The following is a 9,534-nucleotide window of genomic DNA, read 5'->3' as shown; positions in this document are numbered from 1 at the left end:
TAATTTTATTTTTCTAATGAGTACTTGTCAAATGTGAAGCATGATATAAATGATGGCATTATTCTGTACTTTTGTGGGTATCTTCATCTCATGTGTAGATTTTAAATAGTTGTGGGGTTTTATTTATTTATTTTTTTTGCAAGGCATCTATATCAATGAGGAACTGCTAACCAACAAAAGAATATCCAAAATCTCTAACATCTGTGCCCACCGTTATGGGCCACTAAACACCGAGAGTCATGTGGAGGCTGATCACTTGGCAAAGTATCCTGATTATAGTTTTGTCCCTGAGGCAGACAGCACCTTGCTAGAGACCTACCCAGCACAGTAAGCCAGAGTTCAAGCCCCTAAGCCAAGAAGCTGCTCTTATAGAAGCAGGTGTGTAGGTGTAGCCCAGTGTCCAGTGGTAATGGTCAGGTCCAGGTTCTCAAGAGGAGGCCCAGCAGGATTCTAAGTGGGTGAGGGAATACAATAATTCCTCACCACCAAAAACAATGACCAAGTTGTAAAATAATATGGTTTTATAAATTTTTATTAAATCAATAATCTCATTCTTGGAAAATTCTGTTTGGTTCCATACTCTTACAAAAATAGGAAGTGTGTATGTGATTTTCACAGCCATGAGGCAAATATAGAACTTTTTCTTTATAACTTAAATAATTTCTATCACAAGTCCTTCATGCTTCTCGATAACAAATTGAATCTAGTCACTTCTAAGTAAATTCAACAACCTCAGTAATTTATTAGGTATTTCATTATAATACTCAGTCGTATTGTGGATTTGCCCCTTCCTTCTCTCCAGGGTTGATTCTATCTCAGGTGTTTACGTAATAATGCAGTATCTTGAGAAAGCATCTCTGTGGTTGTCCCAAGTTGACATCTACTGATATATACAATCATAATACCGGCTCCTTAGTATTGCCACATTCCAAAATGGGCTTGCACTCATCTGGTCTCAGACTGACTAACCCATGTCACCACATATAGTTGCATCCCCTTGTCATGACCTTAAGAATCCTTTGGATATCCATATTTCTCTCTCACTAAAATATGCATCCTTGCTTGGGACATGAGGAATGTCAGTGTTTACTGTTTCATATCACTCCTGGAACGTGGTATGGTTAGGATCTGTCGGTAAGCCCTCCCGTGTTGAGTAGCGTGAGAATCTTTGTGATATCTCTCCCTTCCTGCCACTTAGATGGGGAAAAGGAGACATCCCATTCAGGATAGAGTACATTGTGCTGTAGGAATAAATTACACCTAAAAGGTCAGTAAAATTTCTTTCCTAACTCATGTAAAATCCATCATTAGTCCAAAACACTCTCCATGATATCAGTCTTTCACATCTTGGCTTAGACCAGCAAGACAAAAAAAAAAAAAAAAGCAGGCTGGAAACATCTAGCACCAGCAGGTAGGTACTTCAACAAGGAGATGATCCACGTCACTTCCATTAACAATTTGTTGGTCAAAGCAAGTCAGAGGGTCATGCCTATCTTCAAGGGAGAGGGGCAGTACAATGCTCCCTATGCCCAGGAAAAGAGCGGGGCCCAATACTAGCACACTGCACAAATGTCTTCAACAACACTGTTTCCCTATACCCTAACACTTACCTGGAGGTCTTCGAGTCTCTTAGCCTAATTACTTGGTTCATTATTTGAGACTTGGCCCAAAATAGGGATTCGCTCTTAAATCAGTGTCTATCTTTATGAGTTTCCAACTTTCTTCCCTCTCTCCAGTTGGGAGCATCTTTGTCTAGTAAGGGAGGGGTGACAGAAAGGAGAGATCAAGGGACAACACAGAAAGGTGATTTGAGACGTTTAACTTTAAAACTTAGGAAATGAACATCGGTTTTTCTGTCCTCTTGACAACTTCCACTGTCCTGTGTATTCCCTGACTGTACCCTCCATGTGGAATGTCAGCCTCACATATCTTTGGACATAATGAAAGGGAGCAGGGTCATGGGATTAAAAGTCAGTAAAGGGAGGTGATTAGCAATTAATACTTCACATATTGTCCTTCCACCACCAGCCGTGCAACACTCTCCCCTTTACTACACCAGACCTGAGGGAATCTATGAGGCTGGACAGAGAAATCAAGTATGTTTCACTTATCAATACACAGATCAGAGAACAGGTCTAGAAAAATGTGTCCTGAAGTGGTGTAACAATTTGTGAAGAGGCCAGCAGTTATACAAGCACTCTGCCAGCACTTGGTGAAAATGAAGGGAAAGAAAACGGAAGGAAAAATACATTCAATTTCAGACCAAGAAGCTCTGTATAAAACTTTTAGAAGTGATGCCTTCCAAGTAGCTTAACACTTGCATGAGGCTCTGCCTAAGCAAATCACAATGCCACAGTCATTTCCACTGAAGGTGATTCAAGAGCTGGGTTACCCACCAAAGGAGGCTTTTCATGATGAAGAATCTCTGTATCTCCCATCAAAAAACATGAAATCTTGCCATTTGCATCAACGTGGATGGAACTAGAGGGTATTATTCTAAGTGAAACAAGTCAGAGAAAGACAATTATCATATAATCTCTCTGATATGAGGAATTTGGGAGGCAGGACAGGGGGGTCATGGGGAGAAGGGAGGGAAAAAATGAAACAAGGTGGGTCCGGGGAGGGAGACAAACCATAAGAGACTCTTCATCTCAGGAAACAAACTGAGGGCTGCTGGGGGTCAGGGGAGGAAGGGATAGGGTGGCTGGGTTATGGACACTGAGGAGGGTGTGCGCTAGGGTGAGCACTGTGAATTGTGTAAGATTGATGATTCACAGACCTGTACCCCTGAAGCAAGTAATACATTATATGTTAATTTTTTTTAAAAAAAGAATCTCTGCATTTAAAAATACATTGAATAACATTTTAGTCATTCCTTCCCTAGGTCTCTCTTGATTATGAAACTTCAGTTTTGCCTATCACAATACTTTCAGGATCACAAGCTCTGAGACCACTGTTCTTAAAGCCAGTTATGGTTATGCCGCCTACTGTATCCATCTCCTATTGCTAGAATTAAAATGTCTAACAAACAACCACGAAACTTCAGAGCCATATCGCGACAAATGTTTGTGCTCACAGTCTTGGGGGCCAGCTGGGTGTCAGTAAGGTGGCTCTGCTGATCTAGGCAGGGGCTATTTACATATCTGGGGGTTCAGCTGGTGGTTGGCTGAAATGGAATGGCCTCAGCTGGGAAGAAGGAATCTTCCACCATAGTTTACATGTCCCTCTCTTCCTTCTGGGACCAGCAGTCTAAGCTGGTTATGTTCACAGGGTGTTTTGTTAATGCACAAGAGTGAGAGAGCAAGCCCAGGCCCAAACACAGTTTTCAAGGCTCTGCTTCCATCACATCTGCTATAATCCACGGGCCAGAGCTAGTCACAGGAATAAACCCGGAGTCACGGCAAAGAAGAGAGGGAAGAAGAGGTGGAGAACCCAAGCCACACCATGCCATCACCACACTGAGGCTTCCATCCAGCAAGAACGCCTGGGCAGGGCTGAAGCACCAATGGGTCTGGGCACTAGCCCAATGCAGCTTAAGGTGGGGGCCAGCTCTTGGGCACTCAGGCAGGGAGGCAGAGCAAAGGAAATGGGATATGAAACTGAGCAGAAATAGGAATTCAAAAACTGTCAATTCCAGAAATTAAAAAGAAGAATTAAGAACAACTGAAAATATCCAGTCTGTAATTCTTAGCTCTGCTTTGTGTATGTGTATAGTACCTTCTTCTCTGCCACAGAGTGTTGCATGATTTCATGTCTCTCAAGTTCATCTCAATCGTTCCCAGCAGCAGACCGCACGCAGTGACAGGTGGGCGTTGCTTCCCCATTTGAAATGGGAAGCTATTGAGGATTGCAGAAGTAAAGTGAGGGGCCCAAGGTAACAACACTAGTAAGTCATCCGACTGAAACGCAAACCCAAGACTGATTCTCTTTTTCCACTCGACAATGAAAACCTTTGAAAAATAAGGTTTGAAAAAGTAACATTTAAAACATCTTCCTTATAAATCTCCAGCATAAAGGCCAAAGTGCCAAGTGTCATCCAAATTAGAAAAGGATACACAAATTGGTGGTTGCTATGGAGTCCCTTGAGCACTCCTTGTTTGTGAAGTTGGGATTGACACTGAAGGCTATTAAAAGTTAAAGGGAATCATGAGCCAACACTTACATATTTCCTAAGGAAAGACAAAAACATAACAGGATTCATACGAAACTGGGGGAAAAAATGGTTCAAAATGCTATTAGAGAAGTGGGGGGATTGAGTGGGGGAATCAGAATCAATCAGCAGGTAGAGCCTTTGATGGAAAAGATTGCTTTGAAAAGCAGGGTAAAATCAAAGGTATAAATCATGACTATAGAAGCAAATAACACTTGTTATAAAGGAGAAAAACCAGAGATGACAAAATATAGGCAGGAAACCTAAAAGATTAAAAAGAACACAAAGATGCGGATTATTACCAATCACAGAGAAGGTGAGTCAGTCCAAAGCTTGCAGGAAAATCTAAAGAAAGAATCTAAAGAAAGAAAAATCTGGGCTAATTTTCCCTCTGAAATTAAAAATATGTATTGTTTAAAGGATCCTTTAATGTCTCTAAATGTAGCCCGTATTGCAGGTTTGTTGGAAAATAAACAGGAAGACTTGAAGCTGTCCCACACTTAATATCAGAGTGCTGTTTTTCTTTAAAATGATCTGACATCTTGGGAAAAAGAAATCGGGTTCGACCTTACTCCTGCCACCTGATAACAGACAAGGGCCTGGTTTCTCTGAAACTGCTGGGGGTTAGGCAAAAGATGGGACGTGCTTCAAAAGAGGTGCAGGAAGAAAATGACTTCTGATGGACTGGAAAGCCCGTAGAAGGCTAGAGTATCAAGGAAGGCCGGGAGTAAATGCCATGCTGTGAAACTAAGTCTCACCTAGGATACCTGAAAGCAGATTCTCAGAAATTCTGAGTCCGGGACACAGCAAGGCCGCCACTTACAGCAACAGCTTATCTAGACATCAATACTCTCACTTCTGAGGGGCAACGCCAAGAGATAAATAAATGCAGAGGAGACACACGCTTTGCAAACCATTTTCATAGCCATTACCCTCTCCTGGGTCAGCCTGCATTACCAGCAATGATTTAGATAATGATCAGGAAAGAATGCTCACCAGATTATTTAAGGAAATAGTAAGTATGGGAACAGAGGTACAATAATGAAGAAAAATGGCCTTGAAACAGACAGAAGTAAGAAGATGAAATTCAACAGGGATAAGAGTACCACTGTGCAGGAAACCACAGTTATGCTAGTGAAGAGAAGACATCTAGGAGCGGTATAAAGCGATAACGAATTTGGTGTTTAAATTGGGTATGAGCTCAATGCCAGTCTACCTTTACACAGGAATTATTAACCTCCTTGGGCACAAGGATTCCCAAGAGCATGATAAAAATTAAGTATTATCCACACTTTTGAAATGAGTACATTTTGCAAGAAGCTGACAGAGGGCTCACAGGGCATCGATGTATAATTGGTGGCTGAGAACAAGGGACTTGATCTGAACAATTCAGTCCAGGACCCAATCACATCTCCAGCACTCACTTTCTTATTCAGCCTTCCAAGAAGTAACATAACCCTCTCTCTGCAGCTGAGCTTCCTCATCTGTAAGGGCAACAGAATAACAGCTGCACCTAGCTCCCCCAACAAGTGATCGTAAGAGATTCCTATAATAAAGCACAAGTAGTTTGGGGGGGTTGGTTATATTTTTATTATATTTTAAACATACTGATGTACTTTGCTATATGTATATTTATTATATGTATTACATTACTAAAGTCACTGCTCCTTTATGTAACTTTTAGGTAACTTTTCAGTTTAGTAAATGGGGCAGAAGAGGGGATTATGCCCCTGGGGCTGTTGCTATTTGGAATAATTACTGGTACCTTGAGTTCTGATCTGGGCATATCAGCATTAGGAGGGACAACTGTAATGTAAGGAAGAGAGGCCAGGCAGGATAGTGAGGGATGGTGCAATCCAGCATAAGAAGACACATGGAGGAACTAAGGATATTTAGCCTTGAGAACAGAAGACTTAACCAAATTCTAATTCTTTATTTTTTTAAGATTTTATTTATTTATTTGACACACCAAGAGAGAAATCACAAAGGCAGAGAGGCAGGTGGAGGGGGGGGAGCAGGCTCCCAGCACACTGAGATCATGACCTGAGCCGAAGGCAGAGGATTAACCCTCTGAGCAACCCAGGCGCCCCCAAATTCTAATTCTTAAAAGGTTGTATTGTGGTGGAAGAAAGGGAATTGTTCTGAATTAACTCCAGGAGTCAAAATCTGGGCCATTGGAGAACATTTCAGCTGTAAATATGAGCTGTAAATATTTCTTTATCACTGAGTGGTCCATACATTCATTTATTTAGTAAACATTTATTGAACACCTACTGTGTGCTGGAGACCATGACAGTATCAGGAATTCAAAGATAAATAAGATACAAACCTAGTTTCTTTAAAGGCTCCCAGTTTGTTGGGAGAAACAAGTAAAATAAGTATTTTCAATATTAGCAGAAGCAATGGTATTGTCTGGAGATCAAGGAGGACACCTACCTAGTCTAAGGGATGTGGCACTAGAATTGAGACCTAATGAATGAAGAGGAACTGGCTGGGTGGTCAGGCATGCTAGACAGAGGGCACAGGCACTAAGGTGAGAAACAGCACAGAGTACTATGTGTCTAAGGAGAGCTGGGCAGGAAGGACAACACAAAGAGGAGAAGGAGAGAAGAATTTAGAGATCATCCTATGGATGGAGCCAATTAAAGGATTGTAAGCCGGGATGTGACCTGGTCAGATCTGTGCTTTAGATGTGGTCATATCATTACTAAAATGTTTGAGGTGAGAGCTGGTGGTACAGATTCCATTATTCATTCTGTATCTCCCCATGAGAGGTCATCAATTAAGTAAGGAGATTCATGACAGATGGAATACTTTTTCCAATGGATTATTTCACCTTACATAATATAAGAATGTTTCAAACAGGACATTTGTTTTGGGTCTTGGGGCAGGACAGCAAATCTAAAGACAAGCTAAGAGACTGGTAAAAAGATGCAAGGCAAGAACTTACGGTAAGAGACCACAGGGCCTGACTCAGATATGCAAAGGTGTGGAGGGACTGGGAGATAGAGCTGATCCTCTCAAGGGCATTTCCAAAGCTCAGACTCTCTACAGTTTGGCCTTCAAACCATTGCAGAGTTCTATGATTGTAAAGGACACTGAAGCCATCTCCTCCAATTCTTCTACTGTAGAAACTAAACTCCAAGAAGACAAAGTGGTTTTATCACTTTTCCATGTAACCAGTTGATGAAAGAGTTAAGAACAGCACACAAAACCCTGGAAAGTACCATCCTTCAACCTTGCCCTCGCCAGTGACCTTTTGTTCTACCATATCACTCAAATTTTCATTCAGTCTTTTTTGTACCAAATATAATTTCTTAAGGAGGACTACAAAAATAGAGTTCCAAAACACAAGCTGTTTATGAAAAAGAAAATGCCACAGAATTTAGATGTTGCCATGGCTCACAGATACGTTATGGAACAGGAAGGGTCTTCTATTTAAATCCTTCAGAGGGGGCAGAGAGAGCACAGGCTGATTCAAAGCTGAATTCTATACTTGCCAAGAGAATGACGTGGAGAAAGCCACCTAACCTCAAGAGCTCAGTTTTCTCATCTGTGAAACGAAGAGATGATCCTGATCTTACAGAGTTTTAGTTATATGAAGTGCCTCCACAATGTTTAGAGTTCAACCAATATGCGGTGGGTCCTTTCTCCTTCTGTTCCCTTACTTGTCCCCTCCCACCACGACCTATAAGAAGTTACCCACCATCTTCTCCAGCAGAGAAAAGGGACTCTGGTAGATAGTATAGTAAAGTGGTTAGAATTTGGCCATGGCTGTCAGGCAGACCAAGTGATGACTCATGGCCCTATGTAAATCTGGAGACACTCTTTAATCTCTCTAAGATGATTTATAAATCTATGATAATCTTAAGATCTTATTTCCACCACATAGGGTTGTTATGAGGATTAAATAATGTGTTTAGAGCAGCGCCTGGCATACAGTGGACAGTGGAGCGGGTGCTAGGATTGTGTTAATTTTCCTGGCAGAGAGCCTGGTTACACTGTGACTTCCTTTGTCTCCTCATCGCCACTGTTAATGATCTTCTCTTTCATGTACAACCTCATCTTTTCGAGACAATAGTTGCACGCATTGTTCAGACGTGGAAGAAACTGAAGAGCTTCCTCCCAAAAGTAATTATGGTAAATGTGATCAATGGATCCCAGTGACTGCCAGAAATGGAACAGTGGAACTGAGTATCGTCAATTCAAGGTATTGGACACCCACCCATCGATCTGTGACCTGCTTTTGATTATAGGTCAATAATTCCTCGTCCCTCATTCTATAGACCAGAGGGATATTGAAGTACTTTCTCTGGACTGAGTGGTTTGATAAACCCCTGTGAAGATCATCAGGTGAAGATTAGAACTGGTCTTTGGACCCTGACAGGCACGGTATATGCACGCAAAACACCCACTGAACAAACCAGCCAGTGAAACTCCTTCATCAAGCACCTTGGTACTACCGGATTGACTCCAGGGGCGACATCACATTGCATTCAAGAACACAGGACTAAAGGGGATGGCAAATGCAGTGAATAAAAGACTGGGCTCCAAGAGGAAAATATTTGAATCCTGGCTCCATCATCTTTGTGACTTTAGGCATGTCACTTAACCTCTCAAAATCGCAACTTTCTCCTCTTTAAAATGAGGATCATAGATGAACCTAACTAGTGGGGTTCATGTGAGGTTAAGTGAGATAAGTCTTGTCAAGATTTTGGTGCCAAGCAAGTGTTCAATAAATGTGATGGTGACAATGACTACAATTTCCAGTCAGAATAATTAAGTACTGTACAATGTTATACTCTTTAAAATGCACAGGTAAGATATGAGGAATTTGAAAGGCAAAGTGAGGGGTTTGGGGGGTAAGGAAGGAAAAAATGAAACAAGATGGGATCAGGAGGGAGACAAACCATAAGAGACTCTTAATCTCACAAAACAGACTGAGGGTTGCCGAGGGGTGCGGGGATAAGGATAAGGAGGGTATGGACTATGGTGAGTGCTGTGAAGTGTGTAAGCCTGACAATTCACAGACCTGTACCCCTGGGGCAAATAATACATTATATGTTATATAATTATATATGTTAATAAAAAAATGCACAGGTAAGAATTCATAAGAGGGGAGATCAATGTGGCACTAGTTTGAATATGCACCTTAACCACAGGATGGATGTTTGTTAGAGAAGGCAAGTTCTGAGCCCAACCTTAGAGAAAGTATAGGTTTATTAGAACTGCAGAGGGCACTTTCCATGAGCAAAGAGCCATGAGGATATGACCCCTGACTACATAGAACTGACAGGAGTGAGTAAATGACCAGCTAGAATTTTGAGTCTGTGCCCAATGGGGGAGAGAGTGGGACATTTCAAATTCCTATATGAAAGTGGTAG

The sequence above is a fragment of the Mustela putorius genome, unplaced genomic scaffold (assembly GCF_011764305.1).
Source record: "Mustela putorius furo isolate JIRA1106 unplaced genomic scaffold, ASM1176430v1.1 tig00000421_pilon_pilon_pilon, whole genome shotgun sequence".
NCBI lineage: Eukaryota > Metazoa > Chordata > Mammalia > Carnivora > Mustelidae > Mustela > Mustela putorius.
This window is presented reverse-complemented; position numbering follows the sequence as displayed.